General features: G+C 40.7%; 1 protein-coding gene across 5 annotated transcripts in view; it reads right to left on the bottom strand.

Annotated features, from left to right (window-relative positions):
* Window positions 1–20,960, bottom strand: part of CSGALNACT1 (chondroitin sulfate N-acetylgalactosaminyltransferase 1) — a 379,255-nt gene extending 358,295 nt beyond the window's left edge. For 2 of the 5 annotated variants that reach the window (XR_012513249.1, XM_074384023.1), the window contains exon 1: window positions 20,212–20,337. The gene's annotated coding sequence lies outside the window, so the exon portion shown is untranslated. Of the gene's footprint in view, window positions 1–19,964; window positions 20,601–20,871 lie in introns of those variants that run through there. The other 3 variants (XM_074384017.1, XM_074384016.1, XM_074384022.1) reach the window with 3 other exon arrangements.
* Window positions 20,961–21,372: the final 412 nt, after the last annotated feature.

The following is a 21,372-nucleotide window of genomic DNA, read 5'->3' on the forward strand; positions in this document are numbered from 1 at the left end:
TAAGGCACATAAGACAAGACAGCAGCAATAATCACAATAAATGTAAATGTACTAAAGCTCTAACTTAAAGACTGAGATCATCACAAAGATATGTTTTAAATCTAGTTAAATGCTATTTTCATATCAAAATAAAAGTATACACAAAATATGATGATTCTATTTATATATGATACTTGGAGTAGTCAAAATCATAAAGACAGAAAGTAGAATGCCAGGGGCTAGATGGACAAATGGAAGGTTACTGTTTAACGAATACAGAGTTTCAGTTTTACAATATTAAAAGAATTCTGGAGATGAGCAGTGATGATGGTTGCATAACATGAATGTATTTATTACCAATGAACTGTACACTTAAAAATGGTTAAGATGGTAAATTTTGTTATGTGTATTCTGCAACAATAAAAAACAGGGTAGCCAGGCACCATGGTTTGCACCTGTAATTCTCAGCTACTCGAGAAGCTGAGGCAGGAGGATTGCTTGAGCCCAAGAGTTTGAGGCTGCAGTGAGCTATGATCACATGACTGTACTCCATCCAGCCTGAGTGACAGAGCAGGATCTCATCTCCATAAACAAAAAAATAATATTTTTTTTCTAATGCAGAAAAAAGAAAGCAAGACATAGAGTGGAATATTATTCTGCTTTAAAAAGAAATAAAATTCTGACACATGCTATAACATGGATGAACCTTGAGGACATTACACTAAGTGAAATAAGCCAGTCACAAAAGAACAAATTATCATATGATTCCATGTATATTAAGTTCTTAAAATGGTCAAATTTATAGAGACAAAAGGTAGAATGGTGGTTTTCAGGGGCTGGGGGATGAAGACAAGAGGAGTTACAGTTAAATAGGTATGAGTTTCAGTTTGGGAAGGTGAAAAAGTTCAGGAGATGAACATTCATGATGGTTGCATAACAACATGAATGTACTTAATGCCACTAAAATGTTCGCCGAATAATTGTTAAAATGATGAATTTTATATTTTGTATATTTTACCACAATAAAAAAATTGTAAGACAAAAATTACAAAATAAAAAGGAAGTTTTAAAATTAAGGGCTGGCCCACTGTCAGTCTTAGCATCACTAACAGTGGAACCACATGACACTGTGCATTGGCTGAAACAAAAAGTTACTCATATGAACTACGAATTATTTTTGTCCCAAAAAAATGAACCTCAATTTAATTAAACCTTTAGATATAAGTAACATTTATAGAAAATGTAGAAGACATCAAACAAGTAAATGACAGTATCAGGAAGAGGACTTTAAATTAAGAGACTTCAGAGACCAAACAATCGAATGCAGTATAGGCTCCTCCCATACATCATTAATCAAACAAAAAGAGATACTTTTTCAGATAAGGAAAATTTAAATGTGGTCTGGTTATTTCATAATTTTTTTAAATTGTACCTTCAGTTCTAGGGTACATGTGCAAATCCTGCAGGATTGTTACACAGATGTACACAGGCCATGGTGGTTCGCTGCTTCCATCCCCCAATCACCTACATTAGGTATTTCTCCTAATGTTATCCCTCCCCAATCTCCCCACCCCCTGCTATCCCTCCCCTAGCCCAAGAATGATAATTCTTTAGGTATGAAAATAGCATGGTGGTTATATACAATAAAGACCATATCAAGCTGAAATATATATGATATTTAGGGGGTATGTTTGTATCATGCGACTCAAGGAAAAATTGAGTAGGCCCTATACTCCCTATACTTTTCTGGCCATTTATAGGTAACAGAAAGTCCTAAAGTTCCTTTAAGTAACAAAACACAATTGTTATTCATAAAATAGAATGTTCAGGCCAATGTAGGACATTTACTCTAAAGAAGATCAAAACAAACAGTAAGACTTCCTGCTGCACCCCCAGCTAGGATCTGTACAGGCAGGCTGGAGCCATCTTCTTTTTCTCTACCTACTTGTTAGCTGCTAGTATTCTCCTGTCTGGGTTTGAAACATGGAGAAGAAAGACCACTTGACCACCACTGCCATGAAAATGCTGGCTGCCTCCCTATATCCCCTTCCTCTTTATAACAGAATCCCAGCAACAAGTTTATATTTCCTAGCCTCTCTTAGTGAACCCCGGCTAATAAGCAAAAGTGTTAGGTGGGGCATCCCAAAAGTCTCCTTAAAGAGGAGCGGGCAAGACCATTCCTCTGCTCTTCTTTTCCTTCTATGCCTGGAACCTAATGTGATGGCTGGAGCTTTAGCAGCTTTCTTGTTCCATGAGCATGAGGAATCTATTCCTGGCATGTGGGAGCAGTGAAGTAGAAGACTTGTTCCTAATAACTGTGTGGAACCACCATTCCATTCCCTAATTGCCTACTTCTTGACTTATTCTTACATAGAGGTAAACTCCTATTTTGTGTTATCATTGTTCTTTCATTTATATGCAGGTAAACTTAATCGTCACCAGTGCAAGTGGCTTCACATCCTGTAAGAAGATACTTAAACCAAGTTTCTCTCTTTCTCATGGGTACTTCTGTAGGGTTTCCAGGGACTCCCTGCTGGGCCCCTTTGACCAAAATCCGTGTGATGTGGGTGATGTATTTAAGTCTTCTGCTTGTACTGCCCCTACGCCCACCCCGGCAGCCCCTAAAATTCAGTCCACAAGCTCTCTGTTACCTGTGCCTCATGGGCAGAGGTCAAATTGTTCCATGCTGGCCCTGAGCCACATCTGGTTCACAGGAAGCACACACAAATGGCACGCACAAATCTCTCCAACACGCTCAGCAGGAAGGAAGCCCTATCCCAGCTGCTCCCCTTGACTCTGCCACGAAATTATCTCACCTGAGTCACATGACAGCCTGCCACACTCCCAGCCCCAGGGGACACAGAGCCTGCTGTCCAGGCAGCCTCAAGGCAGCTGCTGTCTCCAGGGAGATAGGACAGTGACAGATACACAATAGAGGTTTCTTCAGGTAAATCCCATCACAGATCCAGTGCCAGTGTTTTAGTCTATCTTCAGAGTGTGGAGGATTTTCAAAGGCTTGAGCCTGCTGTTTGGGTATTTCATTTGAAAACTGCCATTGGGGTCTTTCTTACAACTTATTTTAGTAACTGCTATGTAATATATCTTGAAGCATTAGTCAAATTTTCCAATTCAACCATCTGTTGAATTGGAACAAAAACAAATTATCTGCGGATGCACATTTCTAATAAAACTCAAAAGAAAAGCAAGGAAACAGTTAACAATATTTGGAAGAGCAGGAAGGGGTGTGAGCAGGAAGCACACGTGAGGGGCTTCAAAGGAATGTTCTAGATTCTTATGGATAGTTATTTGCTTGATTATCGTACGTTAAAATGGATACCCATGTTACATATCCACGTAGGCATTCATAATTTATAAATTTAATAGTAAACAAAAGAAAAGACACAAGATAATTTCTAAAAATCTATAGCAAAGCAATTTGGAAATAAGATCGCATGCTGAGAATTAGGTTACAAACCCAATAAAATGGAGGAAATAGGTCAAAAAATGACTTTTGGAAGTAGGTTGAAGGATTTCCTCCAAGGACCGCGGCATTGTTCTTACACAATTCTACAGTGGCAGTCCAGTGGCAAAGACAATGCCCTTAGCCCAGCTAATCTTCTTTAATCATCTGGATGGATAGACTACGGAAAACCATTACAGTTGGTCACTGGTACTCCAGAGCTCCCTAGAGGAAGAAAAGTCTGCAAGCCCTCAGAGGTGAAAAGGGAGTCCGAGCCAAAACACTTGGGGAGCTGATCCTGCCGGCAGTCTATCCACCTAGACCAAGGCTCCATGAGCTATAGGGACATTTTATAAAGGCTTCTGAATTCCTTTCGCATTACTTTTGGAATTGCCAAAGCAACTTTCTAATTATGATCTGGCTTCTTACATAAGGAGCTTGTCTACGGGAAAAGAAAGGGCTGGTCATATGGATTTCGTTGTTATTAAGGTAATGCTAGCTTTATTATAATTAATAATGATGAGAGCTAATATTTCTGTGTACTTATCCCATTTGATCCTCACAATAACCTTAATCCTGTCAACAGGCAGCATAGGAAAGTGATAAAAAGCAACAGACTGCCAAGATTCAAATCCCAGCTCAGCACTGAACAGCTGCATAACCTTGAGCAAGATGTTAAGCCTCTTTGGGCCTCAGTTTCCTCACTGCAAAGAGAGTATAATGGTAGTACCTACCTCATAAGGTTTTCTCTTAAAGCACCTGGCATATAGTAGGCACAATATAAATGTTTGTTATAATTCCCATTTTACAGACAAAACAACTGAGATAGCACTTAGCACACAATGAGCACAATATATGTTTGCTATTATTCCCATTTTATAGACAAAACAACTGAGGCTTACAGTGGTATAGTAACTTGATGAAGTTCCATAGCTAGTAAATGGCAGCTGGTCTAACCCAGACGTCTTAGACTTCAAACTCGATGTGCCAACCACTATGCTGTATAAACTCAATATTCAAGTTGGCATGACAGACATCTGCCAAGGTAAATTAACCCGTTTACCTCTTGGGTCCTTTTCAACCATGGGGCCTCTTGGTTAGGTGATTTACTCAAGACCTGATAATTGCCCTTGAAGGCTGAAAATGCAAGATGCCAGGCCTCTGAAACAGAAGACCCAACTCCACGCAGCCCTGGTCTGACCCAGCTACAGCCAATGCTTTCTGTGATAATCCCAAGACAGCTGTCTGCTGCCCTCTCTGACTAGTTACTGAACTCTGAAATTCTCAAAGGCTGCACTGGGAATGTTCATCATTGAGATTTCAGCTTCTAACAATATGCCAATGAAAAAATATCACCCTAGACAGATTCAGAAGATCCCAACTCTGTCTTCAGCTGGCCATAGGCAACAGTCATTCCTCCGAATCTTTGCCACCTACCCTGGCCAAAATACGCTATACCTGTGAAGGGTCTGGAAAATGGGAAATGGTCCAAACGTCATCATCTGTCAAGGGCCTCCACTGTACTGCAGAAAAAGCACAGGGAATGAGCCAAGCTCCTGTTCCAGTTCTCCCACTAGCAACCATATAACTCTGAGAAGCCTCTTTGCCTCTCTGAGCTTTGGCTTTTCCTTTTGTGGTGCAGAAACATTGGACTAAAAGATCTGTAAATTCCCTTTCATAGTTTGATCTTTATTTCCATGTTTTAATTCAGAGCCAGATCTCATCTTGATTTCACCACATTCAAAAACAATTCAAAATAAACTCTCACTTTGGGGACACAGGCACATACACACACACACTCACACTCACACGCTGATTTCTGTAATGCATAAATGGACGGCAGTGCAGTTGCTATTTGCAATTGTGAAGGGATAAAGCCACTTTCAAAACCCTAACATGAGCTGCTGGGACCACTGAGAGGGAAAAAACTGTTAATCCGATAAAATGAATATGAAATATATAGAATAGAAGCTTTTATTCCTGAGAGTAAGAAGCAATAAACTGGGCTTATTCCTAATTTGGTTCATGCCAATCAGCCCAGATCATATGTGTATATGTATGCCTGAGTGTGAGTGTATGTGCACAAATGAGAAAGTACTGTGAACACCTCAGAAGTGGGATATTCATATTCATTATGGACCATATTCATTATGATGATTATCTCAAAATGATGTTAGATAACTTTTCAAAAATAATAGTGATTCATAATCTTACTTTTGGCCCTGTTTGGACAAAATACTTGCTGCTAAATCAGCAATGCAAATACATTTTTTAATTAGACTGCACAGAACAGATAAGTTGAGAAAGTAAGTAAGGGATCACCACATGGACTTTCAGGGATGGTGGTTTGATATCTAAAAATATTTTTTTTCATCAGCAGTGTGTAAATGGAACTACTTATTGATTGGTTTTTTCTTCTTCCCAACATTGTTGTAATTTGTATTTTTATCATTTAAAGCTACTTTAATATGGTTCCATTGAATAAAGTTAGTGCCATCAAGTAACCTATATATCTTCTCAGAAGTCTGATTCATGAAAAATGCAAACTATAGATGACAAATTTCTCCACAGTTTTCAAAGCTTTCACAATCTTTGTAGCATAATTTCTCTTAATGGCCCAATAGTACTGAATCCTTCATCAAATTTTTATGTAATATATTTGGTACACTGGCACTCTAACAGGAGAAAAAAAAAAGACAAATGATCCAGGATGCTGAGGTATGTTATAGGTAATGACCAGACTATTATTCTGAATGATAATGCCAGGCTTGCCCTGAATACTCTGCCTAATTAGACTTCACAAGAGAGAGGAAAAAAATGCTTTAATATTTAACAAGTATAATGGTGCAATCAATGTGCACAAATCAGGCTCGATAAGGAGTATTGCTTATTAAAAAGAAAGACAGATGGCTACGGGAAAGGTACAATCATTAAATGTAAGACCTCACAGGCTCCAACTGTGAACACCAGCCATGTACTTTAAAATTACCACTTCAACCACAGAAACTCAATGCATTATTTAGTCTGTCCTCTTGCTCAGTGGACTACAGATATTCCCACATTACAGACTGAATAAAATAACTTGGTTCAAATAGATCGTCGTTACTGTTTCTCAAAACTATCTTTTCTTAACCACTTTTGCTGATGTCAGAATCCCAGAAGAGTCAGGATGTCCAATATCTCTCTTATAATTGTTTCAGCTAGGTAATTAGTCCTCCTTTTTATTACCGTCAAGAACACTTAGCATGTTGGAAGCCAGATTCCTGCCCCTATTAAATCCAGCCAGCCTGCCACAAGAGTATGAATATATAATTTGTTTATAGGTAGCTGTTAAGAAAACACATAGTACGCAGGAATGTAGTTGAAAACAGGCATGCTTATAAACTGAAAATTATAGTAAAAGAGATTTCTAAAGGTGAGTTTTCTGTTTGGTATCTCCAAGGTCAGATTTACACTCAAATACAGGGATCCTTGAATGTGATTTGTCTATTCCTGAACACAGTTTCTTATTAACCATGTTGACTATTAAATTGCTGCATTTATTCATTCCATCCATATTTATCGAGAACCCACTGTGCCTACACACTGTGCTATACTTGCCACACTTTTGGGAAGACATTAAAAACTTGTGTAAACTATAGTCCCTGTACTCTAGGAGTCTATAGCTTGATCCAAGTATAATGTAAACACAGCTAAATCATCCACTGCCACATAGCGTATTACTCTTGGTACCCATAGAATTACCATAGAAATCTTGGGAGTAGAAGTTTTAGAGGCAGACAGACATTTGTTCCAATGATGGTTCTGCCTGTCATAGTCATCTGACCCAGACCAAGTATTCCCTCAATGTGACTCTCAGTTTTTCAAGTATTTTTGTATATGTTGAAAAAATAAATAAATTCTACAAATAAACTGCTTGAAATGGGGTTTAGTACATAGTAAAACTTCCTAATCTTCTGCCATTTCCACATTACTAGGAGAAAAATGAGCCTCACTTTAACTGAAAAACCAATTATTCAACCCTTGACTTAGATACAATGTACCCATATCCACATCTTATCTCTTTTTGGGTTCATACACTCCCACTTTCAATACATAATAACTGTACATACTTACGGATACATTTAGTTTTTGATACATGTGCACAATGTGTAAATGATCAAATCAGGGCATGCAATTCCATTTTCTACTTGTGTCCCTAAAGAAACTCCTCAGAACTAATCTTACCAAGTATTTCCAGGAAGATCATAGATTTGAAGTATAGAGAAAAAAGGGTTTCAAACTTTAATTCACTAGCTGGATGTGTACAGATGAAGCTAAGGTCATTTAGAGTCCATTTGATGCATGAAGCTTTTTGCCACCATTTCCATTTCTGATGTTTTAAAATCAACAGGAAATAAAAATGCATTCCTGTGGCCTTGAAGTAGGCAGTGTGGGCTTACCATCCCCAGGGAAGGCGTGTGACTAAAACACCAGGGTTTCAGTCCAGATCCTGCTGTTCACAGCACAGAAAGAGAAAACAAGTATCGCCAAGGAAGAAGGTTTTAATCAGGTGCCATCTCCCTGACCCACTAAAATTAGAGGTTTATATATATCAGAGAAGGGATGTAAGTGCAAAACAGGAATTAGGAAGGGATGAGGAAGAGGAGTTGGTCAACAGAAAGCAGGTGGTCATTTAGGTAATTATGATGAATGAAGGGTCTGATGTTTGTTCAGACTTGGTGATCTAATAAGTTTCAGCTCCTTGATACTATCTGGGAGTACTTAGGGTTGGTTTTCTGAAAAAGGAACTCAGATAAGACAAATGCAAGTTTCCTAAGTTTTGAGACTGGGAGGGTCATTTTCTATGTTCATTCAAAAGAAATGATAAACATCACTTCTATGGGACAATTGGACCAGTTTTGGATGTTCCATGGGTCAGTAAGCCCTAGCATGGTGATATTCCTTTCCTTGTATTTCAATCTGCTGTGAGTTCCTGGGATCAGAATCCCCTGTCTGCTCATCTGTGTAACTCCAGCATCAAGCACAATGCCAGGCATACAATAGAAGTCCAAAACCAGATTCTGAACAACTTGAGAGCAGGTATCTTGGTAGTTCATTATTATAAGGGGCACCTACAATTACCTGCCTACTGGCCATGGTACCTAATGATGTTGTAGAGCCCATCAAATGCAGATTGTTAAAAAATAAGGAACCTAGGATCTATTCTCAACAAAATCATTCATTCCGCTAAGTAGCTGGGTCATCTTAGATAAGTCACTTAGCCACTCTGGACCTCTGCTGCTCATCTACAAATTATATGGATTGTACAGATAGTCTCAAACCTCCTATTACTTCTGCAAAATACCAATGTTAGATCAAATGATCTCAAAGATGCTATTATTTCTGTTGATATATTTTTGATAATTATTGGTTCTCTTGTTACTTCCAACTCCAACACGCTATTGACAAGACCATTAAATGAAGTCTATGACTCCTCCAGGAATGAAGACTCTCTTTCAAATGCATGATTTTGCCATTTCAAAGATTTCTAGCTCATATAAATTAAATAAATGAATACGGTCAGCTTTATTTAAAACGTTGCCATTCATTCTCTGCCCTTCTTTCCTACATAATGGAGAACAATGGCAATAATTGGCAATTTCACACACTGGCATGTCATCTGCCCCAACAATAACACAACCATCACTTGTGGAGACCAGGGAAAGAGGTTTAAAGAAGCCAGTGCCTCCCACATGCCATCACCTTAGCAGAGGGCCAGCTCCATAAGACAAAGAAGCCCCCACACACAACCATGCTTTCAAGAAACCACACAATTTTACAAAAGTCCCACATTCATATCCCATAACTCCCACCTTGGTGAAAAACGCAAAGAGTCACTGGTTATCCTGTGTCCACCAAAAAATTCAACATCTTGAAAGGACAGAGAAAAAAATGCATTCCTGGTACTTAGCCAGCAAATAATTCCTGCAGTTGGTTCAAGAGGTCAGTGTCTTGAGTGAAAGAGAAAGCAGAAAAGCCTATAGTTCCTGTATTCCCTCCAACTTCATTTCCATCATAACACCAGACATAAAGATACTGGTTCTACATACAGGGTCTAAGGAGGTGTTCTCTGAGGCCTCTGTTATCCACACTAAAAATGGTCCAAGCACTGGTGCAGACTCATTCTTGGAGGAAGGCAAAAAGCTAAGCCCAATGAAGTTGGATAAGTTCCTTTTTCTACCTAGGGATATTAATGGGAAAAAACTCTCAGGATTTTTAATTACTTAAGTGAATAATATGTTCTCTACAAAAGAAAGCTATTTTTGAGAACACCCCAGACCCAAGATGTTGAACCAGCTTACTCGATTCAACGGAATAATTCATTTTCTGCTCAGACCCTTTGGATTGATGAATCAATTCACAGTCCACAAATTTCGTTGCTTTGCATTTGAAGAATCCCCTGTGTCTCCATGATTAAACTCCTACTTTATGGATTAAGAACTTGCTCATGAGCACAGAGTGAGTCATCTACAGACTTCTGTCTCCACCAAGCTAATTTCCTACTGCAGAAGCTTGTCTACACCTCCACCTGGAGAAGAAGTTAAAAAAAAAAATTAAAAAGAGAAAAAGCCTCAAACTCAGCTCTCTCCTCTCCTGCTATTCAGGCCGAGAATGTATGGGTCATAAGTTTAGTAAAAAGATGAAAGAAATCTCCCTGCCAAGGAGGATACTTTAGACAACTTGGAGGTTGCAGGTACGTCCAAAGAAATATCTCCCCAAAATATAAGTCTCCACCCTTGGTTACCCATTATGTAGCCACAAATGTACTCAAGGAAATCCTATCTGTATGCATATAAGATACTCAAAGGTAACCTGGAAATTTTAAGTTACTTATATGAATCGAGGTCCAAAAAGATGTATTTATTTCCTATCCTCTTGTATAAAGAGGAGATGGTAAATAATAAAATAGAAGCTATTATCTTTTGGGTAACTAATTGAAGTAGTCAGTGGATATTAGGAATTCATCAGTTAACAGCAAGTCCTAGTCACTGTCTCATTCCTCTCAGTCCAGAACTTCAAAGATAACAAGGGATTTCTGAGATTAGTTTCCAGACCCAAGCACCTTATCATACTGATATGCACACAATGGGTATTCAAGACCATATTTGCTTATAAAAAATCTGTAAGAACTTAGACCAGGCATCCCCAAACTATGGGGATAGCATGCGGCCCCCTGAGGCCATTTATCCGGCCCCCTGCCACACTTCAGGAAGGGGCACCTCTTTCATTGGTGGTCAGTGAGAGGAGCACAGTATGTGGCGGCCCTCCAACGGTCTGAGGGACAGTGAACTGGCCCCCTGTGTAAAAAGTCTGGGGATGCCTGACTTAGACATGTAAAAACTAAGAACAGAAATAAGAGCTACAAGGCCTAAAGCAAACATAGCATGCTCCTTCTCATCTTCTGACTGCTCCTTAATACTTATTTTATTTTTCATGTTTCTTTCCTGTCCCTTTCTGCCATAACACCAGTGACACATATATTAAGGACTCACTATGTGCTGCATTTACATACATTAGCCCAATGATTCAGCAAACCACTCAAAATAAGCATGATTATCCCCCATTTTATGGATGAGAAACAGAAATCTAAAGAATTAAGTGGGTTGGGAGTGGTGGCTCACACCTGTAATCACAACACTTAGGAGGCCAAGGCAGGTGCATCACCTGAGGTCAGGAGTTTGAGACCAGCCTGGCCAGCATGGTGAAATCTCATCTCTACTAAAAACACAAAAATTAGCAGGGTCTGGTGGTGGGGGCCTGTAATTCCAGCTACTTGGGAGGCTGACGCACAAGAGTTGCTTGAACCCCAAAGGTGGAGGTTGCAATGAGCTGAGATCATGCCACTGCACTCTAGCTTGGGCAACAGAGCAAGACTCCATCTCAAAAAAAAAAAAAAAAAAAAAAGAATTAAGTAACTTGCCCAAGTTCACAGAGTTAAAAAGTGAGGTTGTTGTGCATGACTCCATCTCCCAGGCCCATTTACCAGGGGTGCTGCTGTTTCCTTATTCAGTTCATTGGCTCCCCGATTTTTCCACTTAATTGTGTGCTTTGCATATGCTCATGATACTAATAGTCCCAAGAACCATTTGAACTAACTTGGATTTCATTTCAAGGACTACACCTCTTCCCACTAAGCTATCCTTCTGTTTTCTTTTTTTAAAAGTTTCCTTATTCAATTCATTTTAATACACTCTATTAGCTTCACAAAATGGGCTTTTGAAAATTGCAGTAACTTGATTGAAACAAACTGTTCTCCAATTCAACACTGTTGCTAAATTTTTGGCTAAAAAAAAAAAAATCCTGAATCAAGCTTCTCTTGCACCTGGGCAGGTTCTGTTTGCTTATTCACAGAAGGGCTGGTTTATGCCTATGTGCCATGGGATAATAAATAATGAGTCAAGGCTTCCTGCTCCTGGCTGAGGTAGATGTTCCTGAACTGTAATGATTTTGTAAAATCCACATTCCCTCCCTACCACACACAGCATCTACCCTGGACACCAAACAAGGCGGCTCATTATCATAAAACCACTTGGAACATCTCTCTAAAGACCCTCCCTGATCTAACAACACAGACTACTATACAGAACTGCAACCAGGGCCCTACACAGGCCTCCGGGCATCTGGCTCCTGCATCATAGCAAAACAGACCTGGATGTAATTAACCAAATCCCCAACTGGTGGGGAAAAGGGCTCATTTCTCCTGTGACAACAGCTATCCCTTAAAGATCTCAAGTACTTATTGCCATACAACTAATAATTTTGACTTAGCTACTCACTGACAGGGGATGTGCTGCCTTCGGAAAAATCCTGCAGTGGGAGGCCAGGGAGCCAGAAGTCCGTAAGAGGCAATGCACCAATCTGGAGATGCACCAGGCTGCAGCTCTCCTCTGAGCTTTTCAGCAGAAACCATCCAGGTAGTGCAGCATAGCTGAGCCCCTGACCCAGCAAACAGCCTTGGTTCCCTCAAGAAATGGCCACTCATATCCCTGGATCCCAAACTCCTTCTGCACAACTGACCTCCAACTCATTTCTAACTTGTTTCCATTTCTATGAGACCTGAGTTCTTGGCTTCTTCTTAAAATAGCTTCTCCCTCACCCCTTGCACCCAAACCTTATTCTACACCATGGGTACCTGTCTTGGGCCCCAAGCTGCCACTGCCTCCTGGGATTCATCATCTTGGGCCAGCTCAAGTAACAACCAAGTGTCACAGGGACCCTACACTGCTGCCAGGTTTGTCCCAGTCCCCCATGGGATAACCAGAAAACAACATTCTAAAGGAACTGATCACACTTGGCCTTGGATTTTAGGTATCTTTATCTCTACCACCACTCTGTGAGTTGGGGGTGGAGATAAGGGCAAGGGTAAGAGGGAAGGGAAGTGAGAGGGTGAGAGGAGGGAGATGAGAAGAGATGAGAAGAAAGAAAATGGACACTATTATTGGTTGGTACCTACTACTTCCTGGTGGCTTGGCACCTTACCTATACATTTTGTTTAATTCTTGCAACAAGCCTATAAGATGTTATTAGCCCCATTTTGCACGTGAGAAAGCTAAGCCTCAGAGATGTTTAGTAATGGAACAAGATTCCCCCTACTCAGTAAGGAGTAGAGCTGGGATTCAAACCCCAGGCCGTCCACTACCATGGCCTCAAACCCTTCCTCTCTCCTGCACTGTCTTTACATCTTGGCATTTCCTGCAGTGTCTAGTAGAATACCTTCCTAGAACTGGTGCATTAAAATGTTTGTTAGATGAATGCATGAATGGTTGACTTCAGCCTTTATACCTTAATATTTTGCAACACACACACTTGATTTTATTCACACTTTCTGCTTATAATATGCCTGCAAAGTCCCTCGATCAGAAGTTAGATGTTATACAGAGTTGTTGCTCTACATTGTATTTTGACCTACTAGAAAAAGCTACATACACAAACCTACAAATTAAAAGTGATGAAGCAGACCCTCTGATAAAAATTATTTTGCTATCTTGCTCCATCATGCCCAGAAATGGAGACGAATACAATACTCCAAAAAGAAATCAATGTTTACATCTTTTGTTAACCCTCAGAACTCAAAGACATTTCCCAGGCTGCTAATTCAATGAGTATTTATGCTGGAAAAGACAGCAAAGAGGTCATAAGCTCAGGTCCTGGAGCCAGGCAGACGTGGACTAAGGCCCAGCTCCACCACTTACTGGCTGACCTTGACTTGCTTTCTAAACCGTAGTGTTCTCATCTGTAAAACACAGATAATAAGAGTGCACACTTCCTGATTAAATGAAGAATTCATGCACCACACTAAGCAGAGGACCTGCTACATATTTAAGGGTTCCATCAGTGTTAGCCATTTTTATCACAAGAAAAGAATTGTGACAGAAGTGAAACAAGAAATCTTAAATGAATCACTTACCTTTGCGAACATTATTATAAGCACTAAGGTTACTGGAATCCTTTGTTCCAGATTATTCTGACTACCAGAGTGATCTATCTGAAAGCACTGCAGTCAATGATGATAATATCAATAAGGTTTGGTTCTGTGTCACCACCCAAATCTCACGTCAAATTATAATCTCCACATACAGAAGGAGTGGCCTTCTGGGAGGTGACTGAATCATAGGGGCAGACTTCCCCCTTGCTGTTCTCACGATAGAGTTCTCATGAGATCTGGCTGTTTGAAAGTGTGTAGCACTTTCCCCTTGGTTCTCTCTCTCCTGCTGCTACATGAAGGTGTGCTTGCTTCCCCGTCACCTTCTGCCATGCCTGTAAGTTTCCTGAGGCCTCCCCAGCCATGCCCCCTGTACAACCTGTGGAACTGAATCAACTGGGCCTCTTTTCTTCATAGATTACCCAGTCTAAGGTAACTCTTCATAGCAATGTGAGAATGGACTAATACATGTGTAGATTTATATATTATACAACATTTTTAAAAATTGCATATATTATATAAAATACAAAATGTTACATAATATAAATATGTAATATATTTATATATGATATGATAATGATCATTATGGTAAGTGATATACAACATTATATGATATATACTATAAAATGTTATATATTACATGATATATATGATGTGTGTCATTATATATCAATATGAAGTATTAATTATATACACATATTAATGATATACATATATTAATATATATCTTAATTATAATATCTATTATATATGACATATATCATGTATAATGGACATATCTATATGATATAGATATATCCATATATTATATCTATATATCATATATAGATAATATATCTATATATGATATAATATATAGATATAGATATCTATATTACATACATATATATAGATATATATCTATTATATATAGTATCATACACATAGTATCTATTATATAGGACATACGTTATATATATATAATAGATACTATGTATATAATACTATATAAATAGATACTATACATACTAGATACTATATAATAGATACTATATATAATAGATACTATATAATGATACCATATATAATAGATACTATATAATAGACACTATATATGATACTATATATAATAGATACTATATACATATGTCATATATAATAGATACTATAATTAATATAGCATATACAATATAGATTATATGTTTATATTATATGATATATAATATAAACACACACACACCCATAAAATCTTTACTATGCTCCAGACTTGCTCTAACCACTTTTGCAGACAAAGCATCACACAAAGTTGTTAAGTTGTGTCACTCAAGTGTGCCCTGCAGGGACTTCAGCCCACTCTCTGCTGACCAGGCTGAGCACCCGACATAACAGTCTACCACAGAGCAAGCTGTGTACATACAAGCCTAGCACAGCCCTGCATACATACAAACCTAGCACAGCCCTGTGTACATACGAACCTAGCACAGCCCTGTGTATATACAAGCCTACTGGGATTCAATAGCTTAATATATTAACCTATTGACTGATACATTAACTTTAGCAAGTTTTTAACATTTGAGAGACAGAGGTAGAAAGTCACTTTTGAGAGAACACAGAACTGAAATCAAAGATCACCATTTCAGTAATTTTATTAACAGAATAGATGAACATACCACAAACATCACCAATGACCCAATTCCTAGCATTAAGCTGCAATGTTGTGTGCCCATGTGTGCCTCAAGAACACAAAAACAAGGCTGGCCCTCAGTATAAACAGACAATTCACACCTACCTCTTTCCTATTTCCTGCTTCTCTTTTCCTCCTCAACTCAAATGTCCTTTGTGTATGAAAACGAAACAAAATATCAAATATGACTTCAGAGTAACCAAATGTTACGTTTTATGCATTGCCTAAAAACAGCAACAAAAATTATCTGTGCAGTAAACAATGCTTCCGTAAGTCCTAGGTTCAAACATGAAATTCTAGCAATTACTTTTGTACAGGCACACCTCCCAAGTGCTGGTTCCTAAAAATGACTCCCAGATAGAACGATTCATTCATTTCCTCTCAACTCAGCCACCCATAACCTTGTTTAGCTTGGAGCTCTTGCCCAAACTATATTGTCCCAGCCTGCCTAAAGCTTTGTACCTGTCATCTTGGCATGGATTCAGATTCAGTTTAGGAAGATGGAGAGGCAGGGAGGCACCCTGGCCTTTACTTGCTGGGAGTTTGGGATAAGCCAAACTCTTGAAGTTCTAGAGAAGCATTAGTTTGTGCAAATGGGATCTCTATAACTTTTTCATGTGAACAGAATCCTAAAAGTAATCCAAAACATTTAGCTTAATCAGAGGGAAATTATATTTAAAATTTTCTACAGCCTTCATGCAAAAGTTATTCCTCTTACCCTGTTCTCTAGAGTACTAACCCAGATTTTGATTTTTAAAAAGGTAGGGGAGGGGTGCAAAAACCAGACTGCCTTATTGTAAAATCCTGCCATGTGAAAATCAGAAATGGATATTTGATAATTTTCCAAACTCAGAGATAATCTGCTAAATAACATAGGAAAATCATTGGTAAGATTTAAGACCTACAATGTGCTAAACTCTTCTCTGTTGTTAATTTTTGTTGTGGCTTGGTTGGGTTTTGTTCACATGTTTCTGAGACAAGGTCTTGAGATTGCTCAGCATGGTCTTGATCTCCTGAGGGCTTAAGAAATCCTCCCACCTCAGCCTCCCAAGTTACTGGGACTACCATGCCTGGTCTGTTTCTAACTTTACTTACAGATTACAGGTCATTAGTTTGTCACTCGAATTAAATTTCATGGAAACCCCGAAAATATAATGTTCTCATTCATTTGCATACATATATGGCAATATTTTCAGTAATAATGCTTGTTTACATACATTGTCAGTAATTTTTCTACCAAACAGCAAATTATATCTGACAAATAAAAACACAACAAATAAAAACACCTTCGAGTTGTTTAAGAAATATTCTCAAGCTTGACTAACTTCATTCAAAGTAGAATTTAGAAATAAGAGGTCTTTTCAAACACACATAGAAGAAAGGTGCCTTTCACTGATGCATCTTGGAATGTGATATAACATTTTTTAAAGGTGAGACTTAATGTGGCCCCATTTTTTCTTTTTTTTGAGATGGAGTCTTGCTGTGTTGTCCAGGCTGGAGAACAGTGCCATGATCTCAGCTTGCTGCAACCTCTGCCTCCTGGGTTCAATTGATTCTCCTGCCTGAGCCTCCTGAGTAGCTGGAATTCCAGGCACTTGCCACCACACCTGGGTAATTTTTGTATTTTTAGTAGAGATGAGTTTTGCCCTGTTGGCCAGGCTGATCTCAAACTCTTGACCTCAACAGATCCACCCACCTTGGCCTCCCAAAGTGCTGGAATTATAGACGTGAGCCCCTTTTAAAAAAAGGAAAGATACAAGAAGCTTCTGCCAGCCAGATAAAATTCCTTGAAAAACAATATATATTGTTTTTCATGCTACAAGTACCTATTTAGGAAATAAAACCATTGTAAACACATTAAAATAAAAAAATAAGCCCTACCAAAGACATACAAAGAAAACCACTAAAAATATATATATGTGTGTGAAAATCGTGTGTGTGTGTGTGTGTTTGTGTGTGTGTTTGAAGTTTTTTTTAAAATCATATATTTGAAAATTGGGATATACAAATCCAAATCCAAATTTTTATATCTCTTTTAAGCCTTTAACTCAAAAGTTATTCAAAACCAGTACCAAATCTATCATTTAAGATCCCTTTCTTTTTGTTTTCTTTTTCTTTTTTTTTTGGGCCTTTGGCTAAAGCTTTTGACACAAAGTTGCCCTTTTCTAATAAAGTATTCCATGTCCTGAACCCAGGAAGTTAAATTTCTTTGCTACCTTAAAGGACAGGATGATGGTAATAAATGGCAGCCTCGGGTGATACACTAGTCTGAAGAGGCCCCTAGTGGCGAAGTTACTCTGCAACCTGGCTTTATAGGTTTTATAAGACTACTTCATCATGAGTGCAAAATCAATAGGTAATAAAGTCTACCTTAGCTTTGCCTCTGTAATAACCTCTATTAGCTCTAATATATAGTAGGGCTATAATTTAGGATCTCAAGGTCCTTTCATCGGTAATTATTAAAAGAAGGATGTGACCAAAGAATAACTTCATTGCATTCTGTATTTTAAGTCAACGAATATTTATTTAGTCCTTACGCCCTGCCAGGCACTGTGTGAGACATGGAGAAAATAGAAAAGATAAGGACCCTCGCAGACTTTACTGTTATTTCTTTTTACTGTAATAAAATGGCATTAAGAACACAGCTAGGGCAATACAAAGATTGGTAAGTACCATTCATCATCATATGATCTAATTTATGATGGATTCTTAGGAAGATAAAAGAAAAAAACTAAAATATTGCCCAAAGCATCAACTCCTCATTTTTAACACCCGTATTGGGTGGCATCTGAGATTCTTCAATAAATAATCAACGGATAAATAATTGGAAAGTAGGGTTATGAAGAAGGAATTAAAACAAATTTCAATGTTCAAACATGCTGGAGTTGAGGATCCCTAAATGTAAAGAAAGACAAAAAAATAAAAGACAACATTTACGAGGTGCGTACTCTGTGCTCCGGGCACTAGGATAAGTTCCCAAATGTAATTTCCTCCTGCTAAACATTTCCATAAGGTGAAGAGTATTATTGGCATTTTACAAATTAGGACACCAACGCTGGGAAAGGGTAGGTAACTGGCCCGAGGTCATACAGTTAGTAAGTGGAAGAAGCCGCCTGGAGCTCAGGTCTCTGGAAAAGCAAAGCACAAGCTCACTGCACTGTAATGTAAACGGATGAATCCAAATGTCGGAGATTTTGCTTTGAATCCCACTAATACGTTTTACAAATAGACATATGAGATTTAGCACACAAAGATGAACAGAATTACATTATTTTGATATTGTATTATGTGGATTACCTATAGTGTGGTAGCTCAAGGCAGATGAATGATTAAATGTGTGTGGTCCATCTTACAATGGGTATGTCCCATCTCTTGCTTTCTAGGAACTGACGTCTTCTGGGAGCCCAACACCAAGTCCCTTGTGTATTATGCACTATTACACATGTTCAAGTCGCCTTTTCTGCCTAAGGCTTATATAAAATTTCATCTTGCCTTTCTGCGCAGCTGTTTCCAAGTTTAAAGGATCTTTCTCCCTCCAGTTAGCAGCATTTCAGCACTGCACAGGGATTATTAATGCTCACTGTTGCAAGTAACACCAAAGTAATTTGATTTTCTTGTAGGAATAATGTCAACAAAATCCAAGAAATCCTGCAGAATTAAATTTAAATTTATAGTTTTTTAAAAAATGTGAAAGAACAGTTCATTATCTTTACAGTTCATTATCTTTATTATCTAGACATATCTAATGACATTAAGTAAAAACTGCACCAAGGCTTTGAAATCAGAATAAAAGTGGAGTTTGTGAAATTTAACCGCACTGTCCTTTTTATTAGTATTTCATTTATGAGTATTTCCCGAGGCTCACTGTTTTGGCAGGCACAGTGCTGTTAACATCTCTTCCTTTCTCACCATTCTTTGCTCACCGATGAAAAGATAACTTCAAAATCTCGAACCGGAGTGCAGGTGCAGGAAGTGCGAAGGAAACAAACAACTTTGCCTCCGCTTCCTACTTCTCTCCTCCCCATCCTCCCCACCCCCACCGCACCCCAAGATCATGCCCTCGCACAGCTTCTGCCCACCGATCGCACATCCCCTGAGCATCCTCGGACGGCGATGACCCTCAGCTACATCCCCCACGTCCCCGGTCCAGGGCAGGCGAGCACGCTGCCCACCGGCCACCCTCGTCACGCCCCCTCCACCCTCTCCATCCCAGCCTCAATAATACAATAACAGCAGTCGCCGGGCGGCACGTGGAAAGGCTACTTTTCAGTGGGTTTTGCAGAAAGTAATTAGACAGCGGAAGGCCAGGAGAAAGGCTGGTGAAGCCAAATCCACCCCGGGCGCACAGCGGCGCCGGACCCTCCCTGGAAGCCCCCTCCGCGTCCTCACGCGCCCACCTGGAGGCACCTCGCCCTCCGCCTGCCAAGCCGCTCCCTGGTCCCTGCCCGTGCTCTGGCCCCACGGTGGGCAGCTGCAGAGGGAGGCCCGGTGCGGCGCGGTCTTCCGCGGCTGCACGAGCCACCCTGAGGTCGCGGGCTGGGCTGGCGCGAGCTAGACGCGCGGGGCTGCGGGAATCCGCCGGCGCCACCGACGCCCCCGCGCGGCGCACAGCGCCTGGCCGGCGGGGAAGAAAACCCGACTCACCCGAGCCGCTCTGCAGGCTGCCCGGCCTGGCTCCGGCCGCTGCCGCCGCCGCTGAACTTTCCCTCCTGCGCGGCCGCCACGGACTCGGCTCCACCTCCAGCTCCGGCAACCGCGGAGCCTCCAGGGACCCCGGGGGCGGGGAGCGGCGGCGGCAGCGGCGGGGAGCGCGGGCGGGCGCAACCGCGGCCAAGCCCCGCGCCCCGCTGCGGGGTGGGTCCAGCGGAGGCCGCCAGGGCCAGGCTGGGGTCGCACTTGGCCGTGGCCACCCGCGTCCCCCACAGCCCCTCTGCAGTGCGCCCCTTCGCTCGTCGGAGCGGAGCGCCCTGGCAGAAGCCTGTCACTCTCGGAAGGGGCCGCGCTTGGACACCAGGAGCGGTTTACACGTGACTGGTCACCGAGAACCGAAGTTTAGGAACTAGGACAGTGTGGCGTGGCCCGTGTCCTAGGAGAGAGGTGTCCAGTCTCCATGGGGTCCTTCCTGCAGGACACAATTCCCCATCCCCCTGCTCCACCCGTTCTGTTCTCTTGACTGCCCTCCCCACCGAGCGCTGACTTCGATGCAAAAACTTTGTAAATTGCACTTCGGGGAATTCATGCTTTAGTCGCGGTCTCTGCTGCCCTGGTTAGCTGTAACGCCTTCCCTAGAGAGCTTTTACTTACAGCGAAGGTCAGGAACCCCTTTAACTCTCAGACCCCACCGCTGTGGATAAGCGATGTCTGCAGGGACCCCTGACGGCCACTGGGAGGCCAGGAGAGAAGTGGAAAAGGAAGGGCTAAAATGCAGGCAAGTGGAGTGTTGAATAATGAAAGATCCACCACCACCTCCAGCACACACAGGCACACACCCTCCAGGGCCACAGGTCGCCTTTTATCTGTAAGTGCTCCAGCGCATCTCTGTGGGAGAGGGAGTTGGGAAATAAGATCCCCAATTTTCAGTGTTAATTGTGGGAGACTCAGGAGGAGTCAGTGTTAGACTGGAAGAGGTCATCACCTGCAGATGCGGTTAAGCAACTTGCAGAGGCCCCAGGGCTGAGCCACTGCAGAACCAGAGCTGGAAACCAGTCCTATGACTCCTGAGGCAGTGCTCCTTCTACTGCCTGGCCATGGAAACGCTCAAACCTCCATCCAGCGCACCAGACTTTATGTAGGCACAGGGTAGGC

Source organism: Saimiri boliviensis, chromosome 13 (genome assembly GCF_048565385.1).
Source record: "Saimiri boliviensis isolate mSaiBol1 chromosome 13, mSaiBol1.pri, whole genome shotgun sequence".
Lineage (NCBI taxonomy): Eukaryota > Metazoa > Chordata > Mammalia > Primates > Cebidae > Saimiri > Saimiri boliviensis.